This window comes from Ictidomys tridecemlineatus, chromosome 11 (assembly GCF_052094955.1).
Source record: "Ictidomys tridecemlineatus isolate mIctTri1 chromosome 11, mIctTri1.hap1, whole genome shotgun sequence".
Classification (NCBI taxonomy): domain Eukaryota; kingdom Metazoa; phylum Chordata; class Mammalia; order Rodentia; family Sciuridae; genus Ictidomys; species Ictidomys tridecemlineatus.
In genome coordinates this window covers 132421706-132439459 of record NC_135487.1, presented here as the reverse complement: position 1 = coordinate 132439459, position 17754 = coordinate 132421706, and the positions used below count along the sequence as shown (strand labels likewise).

The following is a 17754-nucleotide window of genomic DNA, read 5'->3' as shown; positions in this document are numbered from 1 at the left end:
GAAAGGATCCACCATTTGACCCAGCTATCCCACTTCTCAATTTATATCCAAAGGACTTAAAATCAGCATACTACAGTGACACAGCCACATTAATGTTTACAGCAGCTCAATTCACAATAGCAAAACTATGGAGCCAACCTAAATGCCCTTCAACAGATGAATGGATATAGAAAATGTGGTACATACACACAATGGAATATTACTCAGCCTTAAAGAAGAATAAAATTATAGCATTTGAAGGTAAATGGATGGAACTAGAGAATATCATGCTAAGTGAAACAAGCCAATCCCCAAAAGCCAAAAGTCAAATGTTTTCTCTGATAAGCAGATACTGTTTCATAGTGGGGCGGGAGGATAGGGAAGAATGAGGTTGATTTCTATAAAGGGGAGTGAAGGGAAGGGTGGGGGTGTGGGGATGGGAAGAAGGGTAGAATGAAACAGATGGTATTACCCTATATACATGTATGATTACATGACTGGAGTGAATCTGCACCATATACAGCCAGAGGAATGAGATGTCATGCTCCATTTTGTATACAATATGTCAAAATGCACTCTACTGCTAAGTTTTAAACACATCACATCCTATCCAATAGGCATCACCTCCTTAATTTCATGTCAAGTTACATTTCTAAGTTAAGGACCCTGTGTGTGTGTGTGTGTGTGTGTGTGTGTGTGTGTGTGTGTAGGGGGTTGTTTTGTGTTTCGTTTTGGTAGTTGTAGATGGACAGCATGCCTTTGTTTTATCTTATTCTATGTGGTGCTGAGGATTGAACCCAGTGCCTCACATATACAAGGCAAGCTCTACCCCTGAGCCCCAGGCCCAGCCTAGGACTCTCGTTTTTTCTTGAGACTCCATAATCCCTATCACCTGTTTTAAGCCAAGTTGTACTTCCTCCTCAAGAGCATCAAATGAACTCTGTTGGGAAAAGTATAAATGGCAGCCGCACCCCAGAGAAAAACCTCAACATGGCGCCTAACGCCCTCCTCTTCCTACCTTCCCCTTTTCTGCAGTGGCCCGAAAAGTTCCGCCCGTGTGAACTCTCGCTGGCGGGGAACCTTAGCCCAATAAGAACTAATTCCTGGGCTCGGAGCTGATATCTGGAAGAACTTGCCAATAAACGGGTGGCCCGCCATTTATCTAAGCCCTGCCATCTCCCCTCAGATCTATAGAAGCACACAGCCTTTTGCAATAAAATTGGAATTCTCCCGGCGAAGTGTCTTTGCGTGGGGAATTCTTTCAAACTCCAAAATAAAGACAACACAACTTCCGAGTTCTACTCCCAGTTCCACCAGTACCTTCGCAGACTCAGTAAAGACCTGTTTCTAGAGCACAACTGACTTACCCAACTCTCCTTCAAAAAGCAAGGAAGTCATGTCTCTCATTCGTGTACAATCTACTCAGTTAAAAACAAGAAGAGGGGCTGACAGAGCGCTTGCCTAGCATGTGTGAGGCTCTGGGTTCGATTCTCAGCACCACATATAAATAAATAAATAAACCAAACTACTGTGCCACACCTAGAGCTAAAGACTGATACTTGGGGGATCATTTACCATTTTAAATCTGTGCAGCTGGGTTGCTCTATTTCCTACTACTTTAGTGTAAGCTAAAACACTATATAGTTAAATCTTTTCTGGCTACATTTTGTTGTATGAGGTTAACCTTTTTTCTAATTCTTGTAGTTTGGTTCTTCTTTGTTCTTAGAAAATTTGGTTTCTTGTTCATCACATCAGTGAGCTCATATCAAATAACGCTTTGTCCTGTGACCTGATTTTCTGCCTCACTACACAGTGAGCTAAAGAAGGTTCACTGATGACACCCTTGTGTGTGGGAGTCCCTGATAATGTCAGTGTTCAGCCATGTCCTGGAATGAAGGAACGAAATGATGGAGAATGTGAAAAGCCAAGGCGTTAATAGTTGAAAAGCTGAATATTTCAAACAGTGTAAATCTGAATAATTGACCTTGTATAAAACTTAAACTGTACTTGCTTAGCAAGTATGAGCCCTTGGGTGCAATCCCTGAGGGAACAGACACAACAATATAAGGTGACAGTTTCACAGGGGCAGGGGAAGACAACAACGTAAGGCACAGTCGTTTGGTTTATAATTTATCTTCTTACTTTCCAGTTTAGGCTGATAGAATCTTCTTTCATAAATTGAAAAGTCATTCACTCAGCAAATATAGTCTAAGTTCTACATACGCTGTGCAGAAAGAAAAAAAGGAATCTGGGACTTCAAGTCATAGAAATCACCTACAAAGCATATGCTCTATAAAATCACTTCCACTACAATATTTTAGTAACGGTTTCACTATGTTTAGGTATGTCAAAATATCATATTGCTCACCCATTAAGTACCAAGGTTTCAATTTTGCAAATACTTCAAAGAAATTGACACAAGTGCATTAAATTAGGTTGGAAATCATAATCTAGAATTTACATATTATCATAAACGGTACCTGAAATGTAATAAGTTCTCAACCAACTGTAAGTCTAATAAATTCTTTTGAATATGAAACATTTCTTAAGCCATGTTCCTTAAGTTATTAAGCAATAGTCTCTTTTTCAATAGATCTTTTTATTTGTTGATGGGCCTTTAGTTATTTTTACGTGGTGCTGATGATGGAACCCAGTGCCTTACACATGCCAGGCACACATACCACTGAGCCCCAGCCCCAGCCCCAATCACTGGTCTCTTAAGGGAAAAAAAGACCTGGAAAAGGATGAATTAAAGAATATTAAGCATGGTGCTTTACTGAACAACTTTTTCAGAACCATTCTGAACCATAGTTTCATTTTTTCAGAAACAGACTGCGTCATAAATGGGGAAATGAAGGGATAGAGATGGGGATGGAGGAGAGTATAAACTATTTTATCATGAATGAACTCCTATTAAATCTCCAGGCAAAGTTTGAGAAAGTTATTTAGATAACTGATTATTTCCAAACATTTAGATTCCACAAAGCAGTTCAATTTTAAAATTTAAATTTAAAAAAAAAATAGAAACAAACGTGAATTGTCAACTTTTTCAATTTGACAAAAAAACATTTTTTTTATTTTTTTTATTTTTTATTTTTTATTTTTTAAAGATAGAGTGAGAGAGAGGAGAGAGAGAGAGAATTTTTAATATTTATTTTTTAGTTCTCGGTGGACACAACATCTTTGTTGGTATGTGGTGCTGAGGATCGAACCCGGGCCGCACGCATGCCAGGCGAGCACGCTACCGCTTGAACCACATCCCCAGCCCCTAAAAAAAAACATTTTTTTTAAATCACCACCTACTATCATCATTATTTCATTTGAAAAGTATTATTTTAAGACCAAATGACAGGAATAAGGCATAGACTTTTAATGGCACACACCTGTAACCCCAGCAACTCAGGAGGCTAAAGCAGGTGCCAGCCTCAGCAACTTAGCAAGAGACTCAGCAACCAGAGTGAACTCTTATCTCAAAACAGAAAACAAAGGAGTCTGGGGATGTGGCTCAGTGGTTGAGTGACCCTGGTTTAATCCCTAGTATCAAAAAAGAAAAAAGATCTTTAAGTTAAAGAACGAGTGACCCTGGTTTAATCCCTAGTATCAAAAAAGAAAAAAGATCTTTAAGTTAAAAAACAGATCTTTAAATTACATATACCCACATCTTCCTATCACTACCCTCGAGGCAATCCAAAATCTCTAGTTTACACCTCTCTATCAAAATACAAGTACTCAGGGGTTGGGGTTGTGGCTCAGTGGTAAAGCACTCACTTAGCAGGTACAAGGCCCTGGATTCGAGCCTCAGCACCACATTAAAAGAAATAAGTAAAATAAAGATATTTTAAAAAATCACAAGTACTCAGAATTCTTGTATTGACTTTCCATCAAGAAGATAAGGATACCAAGAGGCATTCAAGTCAGCAAAGATCACATACAAACTGGTCCTTAACAGTAGCCACAGACCACCACAGAGTAAGAAAACAAGAGAGTTCACTGAATAGAACTTTAATAATGAAAGCAACTTAAAATTAACCTCAAAGGAAAACCAGGAGGTATATTTATTTTTTAATAAGTTCTGAAAAGAAAGTTTTCCAAGGACTGGAATTATAGCTCAGTGGTAGAGCACTTGCCCAGCATGTGTGAGGATTTGATCCTCAGCACTACATAAAAATAAATAAGGGTTGAAAAAAAGAAAAAGAAAGTTTTTCCAGGTCAAATGTACATGCTACTGAATCCCAAGTCTTCAAAACAAGTGTTAATTTATTCAGTCAACATTTCCGGCATTAACAAGGTATTGCTGGGCTGTGGGTACATAGGTAAGAGTGTTTGTCTAGCATGTGCAAGGGCAGGGATTCAACCCCCAGCACCATAAAAAAGAAAGGGCGAAGAGAAGAAAAAATCTTGACATTGCTTTGCATTATGTCCTGGATTCTGACTAGCAATTTTCAAAATTGCTAGTCACCATAAAACAAGAGAACATATGAGTTTGTAACTCATAAAGAAGATAGTTTCAAGGTATATTTAACTCCCAACAAGATTAATTTGATGACTATCATATAATTTTCTATGTGGAAAAACTATAGAACAAAATTCTCTTATATGAAATCCAAAAATACCCAAATGCTCAAATCATTAAAGCAGATAGCAGAGATAAATACAACTAAACTGCCTTGGTTTACAGACAAGGAAAATAAGGCCTTAGAAGGTTCAATAATGTGTTTAAGGAATGAAAAAGCCAGGCATGGTGGCACACACCTGTAATCCCAGCAGCTTAGGAGGCTGAGGCAGGAGGACTGCAAGTTCACACAGCCTCAGCAACTTACCAAGGCCCTAAGCAACTTAGCAAGACCCTGCTTCAAAATAAAAAATAAAGAGGACGGGGGATAAGGCTCAGCAGTTAGCACCCTAGGTTCAATCCCCAGTATAAAAAAAAAAAAAAAGACTAAAAGAAAACTTTTTTCTCACAGTGACATAATACTTTATATATTTAATTAGTAAAATAAATAAAAACCAAAAATAAAATAAATAAAACCAACTATGAACAGAGATAACAGTTGCAAAATGAGTTGTTAGTTTTACATCTTGAAGTTACAATTTTATTCTTAAAGCCCTTTCCTACCATTTTTAAGAATAAAAAGTTGTGACTTCAAGATGTAAAATGGGAAAAAAGGTTTTTATTCTAATTCTGAGATAGTTACACTATTTTAATGTTTAAAGGAGGAGAAAATACTTAAATCCTAATACCACTACCCATTTTTCTAAACGTTTTATGAATCATTTTACTTCTTTCTAAATATAGACTAAGTACCTAGAACAGCTCCTGGAATATAATAGACACTAATAAAGTCGCTGAATGAGTGCAAGATCAAATAGTACCTAGTATTTTATTGTTACTATGAAACACAAACCAAATTCAAAGTGCTGCACTTCACACTCCATAAATACAAAGTGTGTGTCTGTGTGCACACCTCTGTCCTTGGAAGAAAATATCACACTTGGGAATAGAAATAGACTCATTTGGAATCCTTTCTTAGCACGAGTGTTGCAGGATGAGACAAATCTATGTTACACTGCCAACCTTATTAAAAACCTTAGGAACTCTGAATCTATCCATATAATGCTGCTTGTATATTAAAACAGGATGCTAGTGTGTGATGTTAAGGAAGTTCCTCTCATTGCATCAGCATCTGCATTTGGTAGAGAATAATAAGCCAATAATTTTAGTGTATTAATGAAATAAAGTTGATGGCTGGGGATGTAGCTGAGCAGTAAAAGGCTTGTTTGGTATGTGAGGCCCTGGGTTCAACCCCAGCACCATTAATTATACACATAAAGGTTGAAAATTTCAGGGAATTAAACATTTTATGATTCTCATTAATATCACTTTCAATTACTTTGGGGTTTTGTTTTGTTATATTCTGTTTTTGATAGTGGGGATTAACTCAGGGGCACTTAACCCAAACCTGTTTTTTATATTTTATTTAGAGACAAGGTCTCCCTAAGTTGCCTAGGGCCTCACTAAATTGCTGAGGCTGGCTTTGAACTCATGATCCTCCTTGCTTCAGCCTCCCAACCCACTGGGATGATAGGTGTGGGTCACCACACTCGGATTTTATATTTTATTTTGAGGCAGAATGTTGCTAAATTGCTAAGACTGGCTTCAAACATGGTGATCCTCCTGTGTCAGCCTCCCCAGTCACTGGGATTACAGGCCTGTGCCACCATGTCCAGCCAATCACTTTTTAATCTAAAACACTCAAAACAAGACTAGCAGAGAAAGTCAATTTGATGAATTTATGTTTTACATGTTATTACACATGAAGTGAATGTGTACAATTATAACAGTTTTCACAGTGTATGAGCAATCCAAATAAATAACAGTTAATATTTTTCAAATCAATGAGGTTAAGCTACAAAATTTCCAATCCTCAACCTAACTTTTCTTAACTAGATACACTAATGCCTCCAAACTTTCAGCAAAGTTATAAGATCACTAGTAACTGGCACTATAAATTCAAAATCACAGAATCAACAATTTACAAAGCTTGAGGGTTTAGTACCCTGACTACTACTTAAATTAGAAAAGATCTACTAGATGAAGTTATATTCAACAAATTCAGTTACAAATGATTAATGAAAGACCCCTTCAGTCATTCTGAAGGGCATGTATCTATGGACAGTCTCCTCTACTCTCATACGTAGTAACAATGCTATGTTCAAAACAAAAAGGTTCAACTCTGCCTAACAGTAATGCTAAGTGGTCCACTGGAACACTGCTTTGAGCCAATTATTTATTCGATTGTTTACAGGTTTGTATTTTTTTGGAATTTTTTTTATGATATCCTCATCATTTGCTAGGTACACAGAAAGTGAAGGGGAAAAATTACAATTACAATTCCCTCATTAAACAAGTAATCAATGAACATCTACTATGTACCAGGCACTGTTTCAACACTAATGACAAAGGAAATGGTAGTAAAAGTGGTAAGGAGCCAGGGGTATGGCACACACCTGTAATTTTAGGTACTACAGAGGCTGAAGCAGGAAAATAAAAAACTTGAGGCCAGCCTTAGCAATTACAAAAGACGTTTCTCAAAAAAAAAAAATTTTTTTTAAAAGGGTTGCATGTGTGAGGCCCTAAATTCAATCCCCAGTACTGCAAAGATAAATAGGAAGAGTGATAAGGAAATGAGAATGTAAAGGTACCTAAAGAACAGGTAAACCTTTGTCAAGTGCAACTTGTAAATGTCTAAAAGACAAGACTCAATCTTGTAAAACGAAGTTACTTTGTTAAAGTAGCGAATTCAAAAAAAAAAGAGAAATGAAATAAATGATAAAATAAAAAAATTTTCTTCATTATGTCTAGATCCCCCCCCCCAGGACTGGAAATTGAGCCCAGGAAATTCTACCACTGAGGTACTAAGCTACATCCCCAGACCTTTATATTTTTCATTTTGAGACCAGGTCTCACTGAAGTTGCCCAGACCAACCTCCAACTGGTGAATCTCCTAAGTCAGCCTGCCAAATTGGTGGGATTTTAAGAGTGTACCACACCCAACTTAGAAGTCACTCTTTTTTTTTTTTTTTGTAATTTTTAATTGTAGAAGGACACGATGCCTTTATTTTGCTTATTATTTTTATGCAGAGCTGAGGGTTGAACCCAGTGCCTCACACATGCTGGGCATGTGGCTACTGAGCCACAACCCCAGTCCTAGGAGTCACTCTTAACAAAGAAATACAATCCACTAGGAGACACGCTAGACATCTGTGGAAGGCATTTTGGTTGTTACAGCAATAAAGAAGAGCTACTGAAATTTAGACCCGGGGTACCACTCATGGTAGGGTACTTGCCTACCCTGCACAAGGTCCTGAGTTCAATCGCCAACACTGGAAAAAAACAAAACAAAAAAAGTGCTGCTGATATTTAATGAGCATACGCCAAGAAAGCAAAGTCCAGAAAGTGATGAAATCTCTCTATTCTCAAACTTACATATGCATTGTTTGTAACTACCAAGGCCGAGGACCAGATTCCCTTCCACATTTAAACAAATCTTTCTATATAATCTTAACATGCACTGTATGCTCAGAAAAGAAACTGCTGAATAAAGCAAGAGAAAGGTATATTTGGTTTTATTTGTACCTTGACCAAGAACTGTTCATGATTCTGCTGCTTTGTTTCTAGTGGCATTTAAGTCCCAAATATCCTTATATAAGTCCACTTGGGTAGCTATCATGTCAAGCTGATTCTGTGTTTGGTGATAACATCTACTAGATTTTCCTGTTATGAAAATCCAATATTTATATATTGAAATATATATCCCTAGCACCACAAAAATAAAAATTAAAAAGAACTATGATTTAGAATTAGTCATAAATTATTTTCTATTTATCCTTTTTTTGTGTGTGATGCTGGGGATTGAACCCAGGGTCTTGTGCATCCTTTATCTTACAGTTTGAGAATTTTTAAAATTATGTGCAGAAAAGTTATATTACCTGTGTGTTTTATTTCATTAAAGGGGGGATTTCAAAATGTTTAATAAAAAATGAAGCTGAGGGCTGGGGTTGTGGCTCAGTGGTAGACTGCTCGCCTAGCACCTGCGAGGCCCTGGGTTCAATCCTCAGCACCACATAAAAATAAATAAAATAAAGGTATTGTGTCCAACTACAACTAAAAAATGAATATATAAAAAAGAAAAGAAAGCTGGGAGCCAGGCACAGTGGCACACACCTGCAATCCCAGAGGTTCAGGAGGCTGAGACAGGAGGATCATGGGTTCAAAGCCAGCCTCAGCAACGGTGAGGCGCTAAGCAACTCAGTGAGACCTGCCTCTAAAAAAAATACAAAATAGGGCTGGGTGTGGCTCAGTGGTCTAGTGCCTCTGGGTTCAATCCCTGATACAAAAAAAAAAAAAAGCGAAAATGAGGGTAGTAAATCTGAGAGGTTTTAGAACTATCAGAATAGAAAATCAGCATCATTATAGGATGCCTGCAGATCTCAGTTAATCCAGGAAAAGGCAGAAAAAAGCATATAACTACAGTAATTTTTTTCTTTTGAAAATGTAAATTCTAAGTACAGTGAAAAGTGAACAATTAAATCTTTATCAAAAGATGGTTCTATAGATTTAAAGCCTATTCAAATCTGTACAACACAGTGGTAAGGAGAAGGTAAATACAGCACCATGTCTTGTCTACTCAAAAGTTCCCTGAGTCACTTATTGAAATTATCAAGGAGAGAGATTAGCTGTCTTAACATTAAGGTTTTCTTTCTTTCTTTCTTTTAGTTGTAAATGGACACAACACTTTTATTTTGGTTTATTTGTTTATATGTGATGCTGAGGGTCAAACCCAATGATTCACACATGCAAGGCAAGCGCTCTACTACTCTACCACTGAGCTACAACCCCAGCCCTCAACAGGTTTTCAAGGAAGACAAAATTAACTGATTTATTTTGGGAAAAGAAATTCACAATCGATTTATGCTCCAAGAAAAAATATTCATGGTTTAAAATCAAGAGATTAACATACCTAGATCTGGTATGTTTACATCTGGGGACTGCTAAAAAAAACTTTAAACTGCTAACAATCAGAAACAAAAAACTTAAAAAGAAGACTCTCTTAGTACCTAACCTAAACTTCTGTATGTGACATTTTAAGAACAATCTAAAATATTTCTACTTTGGCAAAGGCCCTATTTCTTTGCTAATAAGGATTGCTCATCATTTTTACAGTGCCTTTCACTCAGGATTAGATACCTTCATTTCTAAGAATGTTCATTCAAGCTTCTAATAGGTGCACCTAAGTATCATTTTACAGTATGTATCTACAGTAAACTGAGAGGGTCAGCTGACTCAGCTTCAGTCATATGAAGACTTTGTATTAGAATAAGGAATGAGAACTTCAGTCCACTCTCTCCACCAAGATTTGAACAAACTCAAAATTTAAGTGCAAAATTTCCTGAGCTCATGACACTTAAAAGTTGTAAGAGAAATATAAAGTAAAACATGATTAACACTAAGGTGATCCATAAAAAAACTGAAGTTAGGCTTCTCTTCTTTCTGTTTTGTTTTTAAACTGGACTTTCCAGCTGTTTTACTAAGTTACATGTATTAGAACTAACTCCCAATTAATTCCCAACTAACAAAATTTTAGATACTTTTAGAAGTTGCCCTACAATGTGTAACTTGAGAGAAATAATCCAATTCCTCTAGCCTCACTAATCAGGAGAGAAAATAAACCCAACAAACACTGCTATAATGTAACAGCAGCCACTAACTACCAAGTTCTAGTCCCTATTCTAAACAACCTTTCCCTGAGGGTTTTGACTAAAATTATATGGTCTCAATTATCTATCTGAAAATTCCCAAAATTAGCAATCAAAGCTACACACAGTAAAAACTTAAACACCCCTAGCATTAAGAAGACAATGACTGGGCTGGGGATGTGGCTCAAGTGGTAGCGCTCGCCTGGCATGCATAGGGTGCTGGGTTTCGATCCTCAGCTCCCATAAAAATAAAGATGTTGTGTCCACCGAAAAGTAAAAATTAATATTAAAAATATATATATTTAAAAAAAGAAGAAGACAATGACTGTCCCTTTATCCCTCTATTCACACCAGGGTATCTTAACTTCAGCATTCTTGACACTTTGGGCCCAGTAATTGATGGTGGCGGGCAGGAGGGAGCTCCTGTGCATTGTAGCAGGAACTGGTTGGTTTAGCAGCATCTCTCTGGTTTCTACTCACTAGGCCGTTGTAATCCTCCCAACCTCCATTTGTGGCAATCAAAAACATCTACAGATATTACCAATGTCCTCTGAGGGCAAAACTGCCCCCAATTTAAAGCTACCTTCTTTACTGCTCACTATTAAGTTATGGAGAAATGGAACAAAAACAGCATCCACCCTATCTTACTCTTAAACCCCTTCTAATTCAACTGCCGAAAAAAAGAACCAATAAACCTTTCCTCTTCTGATAAGCTGGCTGCCTGAAAGATCTTAGCATCCTCTCTCTGAACAAAAGAAAAGGTCATTAAAAGCCAACTAAACATAAAGAAACACAAAGTGTTAGCAATATAGTCAGTACCTTCCCTACCCCTTCCAAGAAAGATAAGAAATTTCATACACAGTAAATTTAAGAATTTTTCGTCCCCATATTGAAAAAGTCCCACAAATTTCCCAACATATATATATATACATGTCTATTTATCAGTAGAACTTCAAGTAGAACTAGCCTTCTACCCATTAGAATACAAATTTCTTACTTCTAGATCTTGCAGGAAATATATATACTGGCACTTTATATTCAAACTTTTTATACCACTGTAGTCTTTTAGAAAAAAGATCTCAAAATACTAAAGTCACTACTTTCTAAATATAACTATTAAGTAATTGATTCATATCACTCATTAGATTAAAAAACATTCAATCAACTACTATAAAGCACCAGAAAGATGTTAATCAAGCAGACTTTTTAAATGTTAAGTTGCCAACAACAGAGTTTAAGGTGATCCAATAATTAAAACTTCTAAAACCCAGATCAAATCACTACAATGCTTCCCTCAATCCAAACATTATAAAGTCCTGAAGAAATCTACTTTTTTTTTTTTTAAAGAGAGAGTGAGAGAGAGAGGGGGACAGAGAGAGAGAGAGAGAGAGAGAGAGAGAGAGAGAGAGAGAGAGAGAGAGAGAGAGAGAGAGAATTTTAACATTTATTTATTTTTTTCTTAGTTCTCGGTGGACACAACATCTTCATTTGTATGTGGTGCTGAGGATCGAACCCGGGCCGCACGCATGCCAGGCGAGCGCGCTACCGCTTGAGCCACATCCCCAGCCCAGAAATCTACTTTTTTGGCTACTCTTATTATGAGGTAGGTAGAATGTTTTCCTGTATCAGAGCCATTACAAGTAAAACACAATGATTAAAGCCTGTGTAGAAGTTGGTGAAGAGCCAAATTAGATAACATTACTTATTGATAAGGATGATATTTTATCAGATCAAAGAAGCTGATATATAAGAAAATGGGGAGATGCCTACTAGTCCCTTCAGACAGTGCCTCAGAGGTAACGAATATACAGGCAGGCCTAAACTTGACTGGTTTCTGGGAGATGTCCTGATCTCCATAAAACGCTTAAGGACCAACCACCTTAGTCTCATCAATACCAAAAGGATACTATGCATATGATTTATATTGTCGATGTAATGATGACTTTACCAGAACTGAACTCATAAGGTATTCCCCAACCTTGATTTAATGGAGAAGGGGGGAGCTCAATAGTATGAAAGGATGGAATGACATCCTCACATTCCATGACAGAGCCCTCTAATGGTATACCTCAGATTCTCCTTCAAAGTAGTATAGTAACTCCATTATTCTTGGCTTCACATCATCTCTTAATAGGACACTTAGGTGAGGTATGAACTTTGTGAAGTTTCTTTAAGTATTGTTTCTATTGCCTGATGACCAAAAAATGCACAATGCCATTTTATCCCATAATATATAATCTTAAAATCCAGTGGCTTAGGAAATCAAAATCAAATCTTTTTTTTTTTTGGAGGGGGGGGGTACTGGGTATTGAATCCAGGGGTACTTTACCACTGAGCTACATTCCCCAGTACTTTTTTTTAATTTTTTTTTTTTTAGTTGTAGTAGTTGGAAACAACACCTTTATTTTATTTATTTATTTTTTTAACATGTTGCTGAGGATAGAACACAGCACTTTGCCTGTGCTAGTCAAGCACTCTACCGCTGAGCCACAATCCCAGACCCCCTTTTATTATTTTGAGACAGGGTCTCACTAAGCTACTTAAGTCTTCACTAAATTACTGAGGCTGTTCTCAAACTGCCTCGGCCTCCTGAATCAACAGAATTAAAGGCATGTCCCACATGGGCCCAGCCAAAAACTCTTATTTTAAAATCCAAGTTTAGGGCTGGCAATGAAGCTCAGTGGTAGAGCACTTGCCTAGCATGTTCAAGGTCCTGGGTTTAATCCTCAGTACTTAAAAAAAAAAATCCTAATATTCAACTAAATGGTACTAAAATTATTTTCAGTGTGAATAGGAAACACTTTTTAAAAGAGAAATTCCTCAAGCAACATTCACTTGGAATGGAGATTCTTATTTGAAGCGTATCTGATATCGGTACCACTGAATACATTTCATTTTTAAATACCCTATGATTTCTCATTTCTTAGTATCTTCTTTCTAAATGAACTTCTGTCCTCTAATCTGGGAGGATCCAAAGACACAAAGCAAAGATGGATACAGCAGGATGAGCAGTAAGAAGTGCTATTTCATCAAATTAAACTAATTCTTTCTACAGATAGCTGAACCCACATAGAACTAGGCATACTACAATCTCTCTCAAGTAACAACCAAAACTGTTTCTCTTAATACAATCATTAAAGTTAGCTGGGACCATGAATCCTTCAGAGTAACTGGACTGACAAGAAAATGAAAAACAAAAACCTAAGGGTGCTTTCAAGGCTAAATATTAAGTAAGCTATTGCTGTTGCCTGCATATACCTCCAAATGTATCAAGAAGTGCTATATCCTAGAGTTGATGAAAGAAGAAATAACAGAAAAGTTGTAAAATCTTGCAACGTAGTCCCATAGAAAACACTTATAATTGTGCTATGTGGTGAATAAACTGGCAAAAGATGAATTGGCTCTGAAGCAGTCCTTCCCACTTAGTAACAGCTCATTAAAAGCTGATGTAGGGTTGGGAGTATGGCTCAGTGTCAGAGCACTTACCTAGCACATGTGAGGCCTTGGGTTTGATCCCCAGACCTCCCAAAAAAAAAACCCAAAATAAAAAAACTGATATAAATACAATACCCAGTCTCTGGTGTTCAGTGGGGACAGTACCCAGGGATGATAATTCTTGACCTCCAACTACCCCAAGCATCTTACCCTCCAGCAATACAACAGTCAAGACAATGAAAAACTGTATCCATGATAAGCTGGGTCTGCTATCCTCAGAAGGATGGTCAGGTTCCCTAACAATTATCCAGTTCAAGAAAGTATGTGTGCCTATTGTATGCTGGATCCTCATGATGAGGAAATTTCAAGTTACCTTATAAACCAAGTGTAGTGGCCCATACCTATAATCCCAACTAAGGAGGCTGAGGTAGAAGGATCCAAAGTTCAGGGCCATAGGGGTGGAGTTTCAGCTCAGTGGAAGGCACTGGGTTTGATCAGCACCACTTAAAAATAAATAAAACAAAATAAAAGTACTGTGTCCACTAAAAAAAAAAAAAAAAGTAAGTCCAGGGCCATTCTGGGCAACTTAGTGAGAGCTTGTTTCAAAACAAAAAACAAAGGCTGGAGATGTAACTCAGTGGGAGAGCACCTGTGAGTTCAAAGTACCACAAAAGAGGAAGAAAAACTGTGGAAACCTTTTCAGTGTCCTCCCAGAGGGATCAAATTTCCAGAGTTTCCAGTGGGTTCTTCAGTAACAGATGGGCGTGTACTGGACAAGAGTTACTGACCTGGTGGTTCTTGCTTTTTTTATTGTTTGTTCCTTTGTTTGTGGTACCAGGCATTGAACCCAGGGGCATTAAACTATTAAGCCATATCTTCAGCTCTTTTTTATATTATATTTAGAGACAAGGTCTCGCTGAGTTGCTAAGATTGGCTTTGAACTCTTGATCCTCCTGCCTCAGGCTCCTGAGCTATTAGGACTACAGGCGTGTGCCACCATGCCCAGCAACCAACATTTTCAAGCCAACATCTGGGATTAAGGATACAGAAAAGGCCATGAAACAAGGTAAAACTCGCTGACATATACAAACAGAGACTCGAACTCTGACCTCACTGTACCTTTTCCTAAAAATGGGTAACAATAATGATTTCCTACTGTACATCGTTGCGACCACAGCTCGTATATAATTTGAAAATTGTGCCAGGCATGGTGACACATGCTGTAATCCCGTGACTCTGGAGGCCAAGACAAGAGATTTGAAAATTCAAGGCAAACCTGGGCAACTTAGTAGTACCCTGTCTCAAAATAAACTAAGGGCTGGCAGTGTGGCTCAGCAACAGAGTGCCACTGAGTTTCATTCCCAGTGCCACAAAAGAGAGAAATATGAATAAACTATACATACAAATATATTACATATACATTATATATAAATATACATGTTATATATAAACATCATGCTAGACCCACTCCATAAATATACACAATTATACACTCAACTTTGAAAAAATAAAAACAATGGTAAGACAAAATATTTCCCCCTTCTTTCTCAGTCCACTTTTCCTTTTGCTACCTCATGGTCTTAGGCTTCTGTTGGTTGTTTTTGTTTACGCAGTACTGGGGATATCACTAGGCTACATCCCCAGCCTTTTATATTTTGAGACTAAGGCTAAGTTGCTAAGTCTGGTTTCACACTTGTGATCCTCCTACTTCAGCCCCACTAGTTGCTGGGATTATAGGCATGAGCCACCACAACCAGCAGTTTTGGATATTATAAATCTGAATTGTACCTATTCTCCAAAACTCAGTTTAAATCCCACCTCATAGCCAAACTCAGAAAGTGAAGGGTTTCTTATTTTCTCTCATGTGTGGAAGCTACAGAGGGGAAAAAAAAAAAGAAAGGGGAGAGGGGTGACATGAAAATCAAAGGGAGATCAATAGAGGACAGGCACCAAGGGTTGGATGGGAGGGGGAGTGCTGGGGAGTGACAGTGGCCAAATTATGTTGCTATATTATGTGCATGTACGAATATCCAACAACAAATCCCATTATTATGTACAACTATAATGCACCAATAAAAAACGTGGGAAGAGAAAAATCAACAAATCCCACCTCAGCGGTCTCACCTTCCCCACAGCACCAGTGCCACCACACACACCCCTCCCTCTAATCGACAGCACACTCTAACATCCTCATACTCCACCAGTAGTCATGCCCTACGTAGGTGCCATGCAACCAACTGCATGGAGCCGAGAGGTTGGGTCCATAAGAGGGCACTGCCCAGTGACACTGTAGCTATCTTTGTATAAGTACATTCTCTTGATGTTCTTACAAGAATGAAATCACTAACAATGCTTCTCAGAACTTGTTCCCATTCTTAAGCAATGTGTGACTATACGTTGTTACTTTTTCCATGTTTGTCTTGTCTTTCTTTTTTTCAAAATATTTATTCTTAAGTTTTAGGTGGGCACAACTGTGGGAGACCAACCTTACACGTGACTGAGTCACATTCCCTGGCTGGGTGCTGAGGTGCTCAGTCACAGAAATGTAGCAGAGCTTTCCCCACCCTTGGGTCGGTGTCTCGTGCATGCGTGTGTCTTGCTACAGCTCCGTGGGTGAAGCTATGCTCACCTGTTCCTTTGTAATCTAACCCCTTGCCCTGTTTAGGATAGAATCTTCCATGGAAGTGCCTTGTGTGTGTCCCCTCCTCTTACTGTGCCCTTGGGTGTGGCCTACCCAGGTGTCAGTCAACCTGCTGACAGTGGACATCATGAAGATAGACTCAGCCCCCTGAAACCTGACCCCTTGTCTCATTTGAATAGCTTCTCCTCAATAAAAGGGGTCAGCGCCATGCTCTCTTCCTGTGGACCCTTAAGGTCAGAAGAACCGTCTCACAGAGACCCCAAAGAAAAAGGTATTTGTGTCTCTTGTGGGGTTACTTCGTGCAGCCCAGTCAGCCCAGTTCAACTGGAGCGACCCCTGAGCCTTTTAGTCACGAGAACAGAAACCCGGCACATAATATTTTTATTTTACATTTATGTGGTGCTGAAGATCAAACCCAATGCCTCGTGCATACTACGTGAGCACTCTACCACTGAGCCACAACCCCAGCCCCCTTGTCTTGTCTTTCAACAAACAAATAAACAAACAAAAAAAGGTGAGGTCCCTCAAGAGCAATAACCACATATTCCTTCACATTTCCTCCAGGGAATCAAGCAAAGGAAGCATTTGGTTATATTAATTGTGATAGGTCTCGATTTATAAGTTCGGCAAAAAAAAAAAAACACACAGATAACAAATCAGATTAAAAATATCAAGAAATTCTCAGCCTGGCACAATGTCCCATGCCTGTAATCCCAAGGGCTCAGGAGGCCAAGGCAAGAGGATCTCAAGTTCAAAGCCAACCTCAGCAACTTACTGAGGCCCTCAGCAACTCAGCAAGACCCTGTTTCTAAATAAAATATAAACAAGGGCTGGGGACATTGCTCAGTGGTTAATGGCTCCTGGGTTTAATCTCTGGTACAAAAAAAAAAGAAAAGAAAGAAAGAAATTTTCCAGGCATCTAAGGTTTAGAAAAACACTTTAAAAATGCCTTTCAAGGGCTGGGGCTGGGGCTCAGTGGTACAGTGCTTGCCTGGCATGTGTGAAGCACTGAGTTCAATCCTCAGCACTACATAAAAGAAAGAATAAACAAATAAAATAAAGTTTTAAAAAAAGCCTTTCAAATTACCCCTCTGAAATGAAGACTTGAGATAAGAGGATATAATAAACTGTAGAAATTTAGGCTAAGTCTTCTCACCCTAAAAGGCAAGTTAGTGAACAACTTGAAGATCCTAAGAGAACGTACACCAAGGCACCAAACATACTCAACCGAGCTGTCCCTGGTCACACAGCTGAATCCCTTGACTCCCCTCTGCGGAGAGAGTTCTGGAGGCTCTGGTGGCTACTGGAAAATACAAGGTGTCTGCTTTCCCAGCCCTGAAACATGGCAGGAAGGACCTGGACACACAGCGAGACCAGCAAATGGAGCCAGGCAGCGCTGGATAGAAGTAGGAGTACGCATTTGGGGATGAGACAAAAAGAGA

The 17754-nt window shown here is 38.4% G+C and overlaps 1 protein-coding gene across 2 annotated transcripts in view; it reads right to left on the bottom strand.

The window, feature by feature from the left end:
• The window catches only part of Rnf115 (ring finger protein 115), a 91303-nt gene that overhangs the window by 72409 nt on the left and 1140 nt on the right, over window positions 1-17754 (bottom strand). The gene's annotated exons all lie outside the window — the stretch shown is intronic.